This window comes from Penaeus monodon, chromosome 5 (assembly GCF_015228065.2).
Source record: "Penaeus monodon isolate SGIC_2016 chromosome 5, NSTDA_Pmon_1, whole genome shotgun sequence".
Lineage (NCBI taxonomy): Eukaryota > Metazoa > Arthropoda > Malacostraca > Decapoda > Penaeidae > Penaeus > Penaeus monodon.
Window position 1 is genome coordinate 31,027,485 of NC_051390.1, and position 12,500 is coordinate 31,039,984.

Genomic DNA, 12,500 nt, shown 5'->3' on the forward strand with positions numbered 1-12,500 from the left:
ATATATATATATATATATATATATATATGTTAAGAGCAAGGGACAGGGAGAAAAGGAAAGAAATACCGAAAGAAAAACAGTGAGGTAGGGAGGGAGAGAGAGAAAGAGGGGAGAGAATAGAGAAACAAAGGCAGAGAAATAAACAGACAGACAGATAGATAGGTAGATAAATAGGTAGGTAGGTAGGTAAAGACAGAGAGAGATAGATAGATAGAGAGAGAGGGGGGGGGGAGGGAGGAAGTTGGACAAAATCCTTTGTTCGCCACAACCAGCCGAATCGTGAAGCACCAAAAATTAGCGGAAGTAAGGGGGGGAGTGAACAGCGGCTTCCCCTTTTCGCTTTCCATTAGTCCGCTTCCTCTGCTGTTCCCCTTGCCTCTCTTACCCCTCGTTTCTACCCCTCCGTTATGCTCCATTTCCACCCCTCCCTTATCCCTCTTTTCCTCCCATTCTTATCTCTCGTTCCCTACCCTTCCTATCCTTTATTCCCTACCATCCCTTGCTCCTCATTCCCCCCATCCTTTCCTCCCAGTCCCTCACCTCCTTTACTCTCGTACCCTCCCCTACTTTCCCTCCATTCTCTCTTCTCTCTTCCCTCCATTCCCTTTCTCCCTCCCTCCATTTCCCCTGTTCCCTCCCTCCTCCGTCCCCTTCCGTCCTTTTCCTCCCCTCCCTTTCTTTCCCTTCCCTCCATTCTCTCCCCTCCTCCTCTCCGTCCCCTTCCCTCCTCTCCATTCCTTCCCCTACTCTCCCTCCCCTCCCCTCCCCTCCTATCCATTCCCTCCCCTCCCTCCTCCTCATTCCCTCTTCTCGTTCATTTCCAACCCATGATGATAAGCGCCACTTTGCGTGCTGATTCTTGAAGAGATAATCAGCGTCTCATCTCAAGAGGGAAGAGCTTCGAACTTTGGACGGGAGACAAAAACAATGAACAGGGACCTTAATATTCCTTAATTATTCCACAAGATTACCGTCGTTATTTTTTGCCCACTTATCCATTGTTATTATTATCAATCGGATATAGCCACGGCTTGAGCCAGAAGATGGCAGTCCAATGGAGTGGCGCTAATGGCTTTGGTCCGCTCAGTTTCTGTCACGCACTTTCTTGGTCGCCGATAATCATTCTCTCTTTTACATTTGCGAAAGTTATTTTAATAATTATTCTTTTTCTAGTACTGCTATTGAAACCAATAATTTTCTTTCATTATTCACAAGTGGGAAAGAAATCAAAGTCGTTTGTCTCACAAGTGCACGCCGGATGTAACGGACCCTCTGACCAAGCGTGAAGGGAAGCGGGACCTCAGAAAAGTGGGAAATGGAGTGAAGAAGTCTTTTGTTTTATCCATTTTTTTCACCGAACTATCAGGACGGAAACTCATATAGAAGTTGAATTCACTCGTCTCGACAGGGTGACTAGATGACTAACCTGGTTAGAGTCATCACGGTTTTTTCTCTCTTATCCACCCCCCCCCTTCTCTCTCTCACACTTTTGTTCTCTCCCCCCCCTTCCCCCACTCTGCCTGCCGCTGTTCTGGTTCTCGTGTCTCGTGGCCCATGGGCTTGCGAGTGCTTCATTACCTACCCGCGAGGCTTTGAAATCTCCGTCGGCAGGATTTCTCGAGCTGATCGCACAAGACAATACACCTTGTAAAAGTTATTAGCTTATCACACAGCGTAAAGCGAGAGATTTTTTTTTGTTAGCCATTACTGGAGAGGCCTTACGTGGATGATGATATTGATAAAAATAAGATTGAAATCTTTATTGATTCATTTACGTATGACTTCATCATATTAGATTCTATTTATTCTGCATTTATAAGAGTAGATGCCATTTTTGTTCTTAACATATAGTTCATGTTTGTTGGCGTGTTATAATTTTGTTTGAATTTTAGAAACATTGCGCTGACTTTAAGGCCTTTGTGTTATTTGGCAGTGAGTGAGGAGTGAGAGGACGTGTTTGCTGGTGCTTACGCAGAGAGATTCTGTCTCTAAAGTATTAGCACTGTTTATCTTGAACGTCTGGCAGTGAATTCGTGAAGTTTGCGTGTGATCGGATACTTAAAAAAACACTAATTTCTGCAAAAGGAAGATGAAGCGGGTTTACGTAATTGTGTTGATACACGAGTTGTTACATTAGAAAGATGTATGCCTTTTGAAAAAAGAAAAAAAAATATATATACACACATACATACATACATATATATATATATATATATATATATATATATATATATATATATATATATATATACAGAATGTTGCCACTGCATTTTTTTTACCTTTATGGAAGCATAAAAAAGTATTAGTTTTACTCATCTTAAGTCTGTTTACCTTGTGTAAGTGATTTAAAAGCCCCTTGATTATAGTTCAGTGTCACTTGTAATGTGAAATCGTAAGTAAACTACAAACAGTATTATGTAGATCATTTCTACAATTTGCAGAATATAGTTACAGAGTCTTATCTGTTGTAAGAGTGAAAAAAGTGTTAACAGGCTATGGCCTCTGATTTTGTGTCAAAAAATAATACAAACTTATAATACAACGAAATGTATGATTAAATGCACTCTTATTGTGTGATAACTTAAATGAGAAACATTTTTCGATGTTGAACTCGTGTTGCCCGTTAATGACCCGACTTCTTGTAAAAAAGTCCCGGTTTTTCCTTTTCTGAATGTTTTGGGATCATCCACTACACGAATCCAGATTTTAGTGTTGAGCCTTGTGCAGTAAAAGAGGTCGCATGATCATAACATTTCCCCCTCTCGGGCAGACGCGGCCGCGCAGTGAGAGCGGTTGGAGCAGCGCCAGTAACTAAAATCATGCGGTTTGTGGCGCGGATGTTTGAAATATGTTGCAGGCCTCCGTGCGTAGAAGTAATGGCCACGCATCACGTATCGGGGGGCGGGGAGGGGGGGCAATACCCTTTTGACATCGCTCTCTTAACCTTCTAACGATTCTGTTAGACATTGCTTCAGCGCTCTAGTCCCAACCATGTCTTCAGTGATAACCCGTCCGTAAGGCAGCTGGCACTAACCACGCATTTGCGGCCTTGAATGCCTAACCTGACCCGTGCTGTATGCTTCTCTCTGACCTTCGAAGGCGTGTCTAAACATAACTGATATGACCCTTACTCTAGTCACACATGTATAGCATTTAAGTTAACACTGATTTTCATGATGATGGTGAGGATGATTTTGATGATAATGATACAGGTAATGATGGTGATAGTAATGGTAATACTAATGATGGTAATGATATAAATAATGATGATAATGATAATAATGATTATAGTGATAATAGAAACTGATAATGGCATTGATAATGGTAATAATAATGATAACGATAATGATAATAATGATAATACCAATAGTAATAGTAGTAGTAGTAGTAATGATGAAAATTATAATAAAGAAGATATAGATAATGTAAACAGTGAAAATGAAAATTATTACAATAATGATAATATTAATGGTGATGATAATAATGGTAATGATGAAAATAATGATAATGATAATGATGGTAATAATTGGTAATAATGATAATAATACTAGTAATAGTGATGATGATGATAATAATAATAATAATAATAATAATTATTATTATTATTATAATAATGATAATAATGATACTACTAAGAGTAATAATAATAACAATGATAATGATAATAAGGATAACAATTATGATAATAGTAATGATAATAAGAATGATAATAGTAATAATTATAATAACGATAACAATAATGATAATGATAATAATAATGACAATGGCTATAACAACAATAATAATGATAATGATAATAGTAATGGTAATAATGATTACGATAATAATGATAGTAATAGAAGTAATAACAACAAAAACAAAATCAATAATAATAGTGGTGATAATAATAATAATAAAAAAACTAGTAATACTAGTAATAATACTAATGATAATAATGATAACAGCACAATGATAATAGTAACAATAATAGTATAAACAGTAATAAGAATAATGGTAATGATGATAGTAATAAACACAATAAAATTGATGATAATAGTGATGATGGTAATAATAATAGTACTACTACTAATACTAATGATGATATTGATAATGATAGTGATGATGATAACAATAATCATAATGATAAAGATAATAATAATAATAACAATAAATGGTGATGATGATAATAATGATAATAATAATAATAATAATGATAGAAATGATAACGGTAATAATGATCATAATAATGATGACAACAGAAATAGTAATGATGAAAATAATAGTAATCATAATGCTAGTGATAGTAATGGAAACAATAGTAATGATAATGATAATCATGAAAATATTGATGATAATAATAATAACAATGATGATAATGATCATAATGGTAATAGCGATAATAATAATAATAATAATAGTGATAATAATGATAATAATAATAACAACAACAACACTGATGATAATAATAATAATGATAATAAAGCTAACAATGATTATAACATTAATGGCAATAGTAGTAGTAGTAGTAATGATGATAGTATTAATAATGACAATGATAATGATAACAATAATAATGGCAATGATAATGATAATAATGGTAATAACAGTAGTAGTGATAATCGTAAAAATAATATTAATGATAATGATATTGGCGATAATATCAATAAGAACAATGAAAATGATGATATTAGAGGTAATGATAAAGGTAATAATAATAATAATAATAATAATAATAATAATAATAATAATAATAATAATAATAACAACAACAACAACAACAATAAAAAACTAATAATAATGATAATTATAATAATGATGATAAAGGTAATGATAATGATAGTCATACTAGTAGTAGTAGCTGTAGTAATGATAATGATAATTGATAATAATGATATTAAGGATAATGATAATAACGGTAATAATAAGATAATAATAATAATAATGTTAATAATTATATACTAGCTCCCTGTTCTACAGAATTGTGTAACCTGCATGCGAGAAGGATAAGCCAGATGGGCTAAGCTGAATATCGCTCAGGCTATGAAGGGAGCCCGGCCTGTGCCGATTGATGTCGACTCGATTAGAGTGTGTCAGCTGGTGCTGCCGCGACGGAGCCTACTCCTTACTCACCGTGGCGTCCAGCCATAGCATTGCGGACTTGGAGGCTCGGCCGGAGCACTTTTCGCGTTTCGTGATTTCTTTCAGCGAGGTGATACATTAGGATGCACGTAAAATTCTTGTAAATTAAACTGTTCTTAAAGTATTTTTACTTCAGCTTGATATAGAGGATCAAATCTTCCAATATTAAATCATAATGCTAAACTTCCATGAACCTTTCACTTAAACCTTAAATCCTGTTAGAACATTTAGTACTAATGACCGTTCTATACATAGCTGGTAATCAAAATGAACCCTTTGTGAAGATAAATCGCTGTGGCTTCGAGAAGAGCTCTCGTTAAAAGTAGTATTACTAATTATGTCTTTGCGATTTTGCCTAATTTATTCAGCACAGCAGTGCATAGCTGTCCAACTTGCGTGTTTGGGATAAGCTGCGTCACATCGTCAGTCATCCATTCAAGATGCTTAACGTTCTAGTTATTATTCGTCATCTTTGCTTGTTCTTACAATTTTCTCTGCTGATTTCAGATGGTGACCGAGTGAGCGAACAAGAAGTTTCCAGGAGCAGCCACGTTATAGGTGAGTGTCCAGCCAGGGGCCTGGGAGGGAGGGCAAGGGAACGGCGGTAGCTGGATCTGAATGGACTCATCCGAATGCACTGCCTGATGACTAAGGGGGATAGTTTATGGTTGTATTGTGAACAGAAAAGGAACATGTAAAGAAACTTACACAAAGATTTCTCACGAACGTTTGCTGAGGGGTAATGTTATACCATTCTATTCTTCATTGGAGTCTTCAATGCCGCCACGCGTTTCTAAAATTTGCATCACTAAACCGTAAAGACATTATTACGTGTTACTCATTACATTAAAAAGTAATGAGTGACATAATGGAACGTAAATTAAGAGCACTCGAGTCACTCGGGCAAATTATAAGCTGCACAAACTAAAATGTTTTTGGGCTACTGATTTTCATAGACTCAGCCCATGGCCAGCTTCACTTCGGTAGTGACAGGTGTCCAATCAACTTGTGTCAACATCCCTCTCTTCGCGAAATTTAGTTGGGTTGAAAGTGGCGATTGAAGTGAAAGTTTGGCACGTTCGTTTAGTGCTTATTCAGACAGGCAGTTACGAGTAGTTGCTTAATCCAGTTTTGTTTTGCTTTATTTGTCAAAATTTCGGGCCTTACCCCAGCCGTCAGAGCACCACTTCTGCCGCCCTCTCTCTCCCACCCACGGGCGCGCAGCAGGAGACGAGGGTGTTGCGTTGGTGCATTTATTGTATTGGCTGGCGGATTTTTCTCTTAATGATTAAAGAGAATGGGTATGCGCAGCTAAATGTAAACATGGTCTTGGGTGCACGCTCATTTCTCCTTAGCGGAGGGTTCAAGACTTGTTCCCAATAACCGCAACTCGAGTGTCTTATGACCCTAGGAAGTGGAATACCATTTGTTGTCTCTTTGCCGTAATGATAACCAAGGTTTATTTTTACCTAGAAACTTATTCAAACGGCTGGAATGTTTGATACACCTCTATAACCAAGCTATTCCAAAATATAAAATAGTTAACGGTCGATATTTTGCAGTGCAAAATATGATTATTCACTGTCCGCTTTTCTGAACAATTATTCTGACAGTTATCCTGGGGAATTTATATTTTCTGCGTTTGTGGATTTACTTATGCTTGCAGTGCAACCTTGGTTACACAGGGCGTGCCACAATATCACACCGGGTTCTGGCTGACTCGCGCCGAAGGGCTGTTCGAACTGAAACAGAGTGGCAGTTATGGAGGCAGGCTGGCAGACAAGCAAATGACCTCGTTGACAGGCGATGAATCATTCAAGGAAACATGCAATTCGGGTGATTGACAAGCAAGACAACAGCTGGCGTTAAGATTAGTCGTATGTCGGTAAGAGGAAAGGAAGAGAATTAGGCGATGGGTAAGAGCAGCGTGAGCTCAAAGGAAAATGCGTGAAAGAAGGGGAAAATTCGGGAAGAAACGGCGCTGTAAAGACGAGAAGAGAGAGAAAATGGGGCGAAAACTGGATAGTCATCACAACACGAGTGAAGAAAAGGGAAACCTAAACTGCTATTTACGTAGATCTTGTAAAAAAACGGAAAGGAAAAGCGAGCGAAAGCAACACACGAAAACGCGAGCAGAACATGACGGCAGTAACGGCAGTCTGTTTCAGCTAGAAAGTTGTATATAAAAATGATATTAAGGATGCGGACGGTCAAGTCGATGTCACGCGGGGCTGGCTCTGGGGGGGCTCCCCCCTCTTGCCCCTCCCGCGCCCAGGGACCTCGTTGTAGTGACTCCCAATACTACGAAGCAGAACATAACTATAATTATGGTTTTAAATAACTATAAATTCCCGCTGCCACCACGAGACTGAATGTCTCGACGATCAGGGAGTCTGGTGTTGTGCTCTCTGGAGGCTTTATCAGTACTTGAGGGATCATGCAAACCCGCCGTCGAATTATTAGGTTTATTTACGCAAGTCGAACAAAAACACTAAAAAGGAACAAACACGTGGCATGTAACAAGTAAAAGTAAAACACAAACACATGAAACGTTAAAAAACAAACACATGAAACGTTAAAACAAACACACGAAACGTTAAAACAAACAAACACATTAAACATTAAAACAAACACATTAAACTTTAAAACAAACACATTAAACATTAAAACCCAGACGGTAAAACACGACACGTAACACGCATCACACTACACACATGACAGTACGGGACGCACGACATCAAACTCGGCACAAACACTTCGCTAAGCTAGCTAACCTACGCAAAGGGAAAACTAACCTATACTACTTTCGGTTGTGACGGAGTACCGGAATGCGGAGGTCGGACTTGCGAGCACATACGGGTCAACGGTACATAACCTGCGTGCGGAGGTACAGCGGCCGGCGGGTGAGGAAGCCAAGGTGCTGTCAACCGTCTCCTCCAGAAGTCTGCGTCTCTCTCTTCCTGCTCGACCAAAAGTACCGTGAAGGTAGACGGAAGGTTCCCCGCACGTCTTGAAGATGGCCTAAGTCGGTCGTTCGGTAGTTCACTCGCTCGCTCGCTCGTTCGCTCGTTCGAAAGAAAAACCCTGCGGGAATGGGGGTGCCGAAGGCATAGCGTGGCACAGTGGTGGGGCGTCGTGCCACTACAACCGCCCCCTTCCAGACGGCTAGCCGCCCCGGCTTGCCGGAATCGCCTCCGAGGCCGACGTGAAATCTTGTGGCCCACGCCCTAACACATGCAACGGCCCAGCCAAGATGGGGCTGCTCTGGCGGCTGCAGTATGCATCGCTGGGAACGGAGGGAAGCGGAACCAGGGGCATAGACGGGCGACGGTTGCTTCTGACCGCAACAGAACAGACGGATACATCGATAAAGACTCCAGGAACAGCAAGGAAGGTCCACATACACATGCTTATACGGTCACCCTGGGCATCAAATACGGACACGAGGCATACGCTTCCATGGGCATCCATGAACAGGAGCGAACGTGTGGTTCTATATCGGAGCGTCAGTAGGCAGGATGGGCGTACAGCTACACGAGCATCAAGACAGGAACAGGCATAGGGGCGACAAGCAATTGCATGCAGACTGGCCATACTGCAAAGATCTATACTACTTTCGGTTGTGACGGAGTACCGGAATGCGGAGGTCGGACTTGCGAGCACATACGGGTCAACGGTACATAACCTGCGTGCGGAAGTACAGCGGCCGGCGGGTGAGGAAGCCAAGGTGCTGTCAACCGTCTCCTCCAGAAGTCTGCGTCTCTCTCTTTCCTTCGAGCACACGCTCAAACAGTCCTCCCGCAGCACCTAGTGTTTCAGAACCACTACTTTCGTACATCAATTCTTGCACCTCATGCACGTCCGACGTACCACACGCGCCCTCAACATCATCCATAAACCGTACTCTTCTGGCGGATCCTGTAGGACCGTCAGCAGACGCACCACTCTCATCACTAACACCTTTTTCACGCGCGTCACTCGCATCCATGGCGACACCGTCACTAGTCGTGATCTTTGTAGGTTTTCCGTTACGTAATGGCATGCCTGCTTATCGTCAAAAGGACAATTCACTGATTACTAAAATTAATCAACGGAACACAAGTTACACTATACGCACTTTCTCGACGCAGAGGTGACGCGGCATTCGGCGATATAAACGCACAGGAATAAACAACGCTTACATTAACACATTTACGTTACGAAACAAATACATCGCTTGCGTTTATCACACAGAACGTTGCGTTACCCGCAAAAAAGATACACAATACAAAAATACATCATATAACAAATACACAAAATGCATCAATGTGTGATGCGCTGCACACCTTTGCAGCTTACCGTAATGGGCGGACAAGTACATACAGACAAGTAGACGTACAATAAGCAAGTACTAATTAACGGGGTTTACATGTAACGAGCGGTCGAGAAGATGTGTATGCATTGACAATGACAATACCTACGCCTGACTACGGTCCGTAACATACTAATAATTTGACGGTGTGTACTAATAAAGGTTCGGTAATTAGTGAATTAAAAAGGTGTCACTAAATCCCACCGCTGCCACCATTATTTGTTTGCTACTGTAGTGACTCCCAATACTACGAAGCAGAACATAACTATAATTATGGTTTTAAATAACTATAAATTCCCGCTGCCACCACGAGACTGAATGTCTCGACGATCAGGGAGTCTGGTGTTGTGCTCTCTGGAGGCTTTATCAGTACTTGAGGGATCATGCAAACCCACCGTCGAATTATTAGGTTTATTTACGCAAGTCGAACAAAAACACTAAAAAGGAACAAACATGTGGCACGCAACGAGTAACAAAGCACGTGGCACGTAACAAGTAAAAGTAAAACACAAACACATGAAACGTTAAAACAAACAAACACATGAAACGTTAAAACAAACAAACACATGAAACGTTAAAACAAAAAACACATGAAACGTTAAAACAAACAAACACATGAAACGTTAAAACAAACACATTAAACTTTAAAACAAACACATTAAACATTAAAACCCAGACGGTAAAGCACGACACGTAACACGCATCACACTACACACATGACAGTACGGGACGCACGACATCAAACTCGGCACAAACACTTCGCTAAGCTAGCTAACCTACGCAAAGGGAAAACTAACCTATACTACTTTCGGTTGTGACGGAGTACCGGAATGCGGAGGTCGGACTTGCGAGCACATACGGGTCAACGGTACATAACCTGCGTGCGGAGGTACAGCGGCCGGCGGGTGAGGAAGCCAAGGTGCTGTCAACCGTCTCCTCCAGAAGTCTGCGTCTCTCTCTTCCTGCTCGACCAAAAGTACCGTGAAGGTAGACGGAAGGTTCCCCGCACGTCTTGAAGATGGCCTAAGTCGGTCGTTCGGTAGTTCACTCGCTCGCTCGCTCGTTCGAAAGAAAAACCCTGCGGGCATGGGGGTGCCGAAGGCATAGCGTGGCACAGTGGTGGGGCGTCGTGCCACTACATCGTCAAGGAGAGCGAGGGCGATACTTTCGCGGGACGGCGTCGTTGGCGCTGTCTCGAGGCGCCCACGGAATCCTAAGGCGTTCCCACGCTCTCGAGCGCAACGCCGAGAGCTGTTCGGCGAAATTCACATTGGAGGAATGTGTGCGTTTAAGGGTTTATTGTTGCATTATTGCTTGTTTCAAAAACAACAACAACCATTGCCTGGTGTGTGAAAGCCTCTCCAGACACTGCTTGCGTGAATAGATACATTTACTGTACTGTTAACACTTTCTACCTGATCTTCGGTGGGCGCTCTCTTGATTTTTACCTTGAGTATTATGAATTGATTGCAAGACGGAAATAGAGTCTGTCTATATGTAGCTGGTCTTCAAAAATGAAACGGATATGTAGATAGATTAACAAATAGAAAGATAGATAGGTGGATAGACAGACAGAGAGACAGAGATAGATAGACAATAGATATACAGAGAGACAGACAGAAGGACAGAGAGACAGAGACAGACAGAAGAACAGAGAGACACAGACAGACAGACAGACAGAAAGTATAGACAGACAGATAGATATGCAGACAGATAGACAGGCACAGATAAAGAGACAGGTGGATAAATAGATAGTGTATGCGAATGAACAGATAGACAGGTAGATAGACAGACTAACAGATAAATAGTTAATAGATAGGTAGATTGATAAATAGACCGATATGTGTGTGTGTGTGTGTGTGTGTGTGTGTGTGTGTGTGTGTGTGTGTGTGTGTGTGTGTGTGTGTACATGTGTATGTATATGTATATGTATATATATATATGTATGTATATATATATATATATATATATATATATATATATATATATATATATATATATATATATATATATATGTATATGTATATGTATATATATATATATGTATATATATATATATATATATATATATATATATATATATATATATATATATATGTGTGTGTGTGTGTGTGTGTGTGTGTGTGTGTGTGTGTGTGTGTGTGTGTGTATGTATAGCTAGTTAGCTAGATAGATAGATAGACAGATAAACACTATAAACACATATCTGGTTGATAGACTAGTTGTATTTCCCCATTGCCTTGGGGAACGCACACGCACACGCACATGCACACACACACGCACACACACACACAGACGCAGACACACACGCACACACACACGCACACACACACGCGCACACACACACACACACACACACACACACACACACACACACACACACACACACACACACACACACACACACACACACACACGAGTGCGCAGGCACGCTCCTCAGTAAGTTTGTAATCACATATTCATTGAAGAATGATCTGCGACTGTACTGACACGGAGTCATGCCGTGGAGCGCCATGCATGTTCTCAAGGGGACATGCAACTGCTCGTGGAGGCTTCCAGACAAGGCCACGGCTGCGCGAGGCCGCCCGCTGCGAGAGGAGCTAGACAAAGAGCTAGGCTGATGCGTTGCAGAGGAAGCATGGCGAGGGGGACGGGAAGTCGAGCAAAGATACAAGCAAAAAGGTGAAAGCGGAAGGGAAGGGCAGACGACTCGGGCAAGCGGCGTCTGACAAGATATTCGTAAAGGAGCTCTTCCTTATTGCTGATATTACTTCCCACATTACCGTAACTTCTTTGAGTTAAGTGTCTTTCATTTCACTTTCACATTTTTATGACATTTTTACTAATTTAAGATTAAGCACAGATACCGTGCACTGCAAGCACAGTGCACTGAAGGAAGACGCAACAGAGGTTGTTCCTAAGAGCAGCTGTAATGGAATCTTGCTCCTGGAAAAAAGGGCTACTTGTAAACGCTGCATAACCAGCATAGCCTAAGGCCGAAGGGCTAGATATCCTAGCGTCTCGGCAAAAA

General features: G+C 41.0%; 1 protein-coding gene across 1 annotated transcript in view; it reads left to right on the top strand.

The window, feature by feature from the left end:
- Positions 1 to 4,980: 4,980 nt before the first annotated feature.
- The window catches only part of LOC119573158, a 45,811-nt gene continuing 38,291 nt past the window's right edge, over positions 4,981 to 12,500 (top strand). Inside the window, exons 1-2 of the mRNA XM_037920227.1 lie at positions 4,981 to 5,188; positions 5,626 to 5,676. The gene's annotated coding sequence lies outside the window, so the exon portion shown is untranslated. The remainder of the gene's footprint in view (positions 5,189 to 5,625; positions 5,677 to 12,500) is intronic.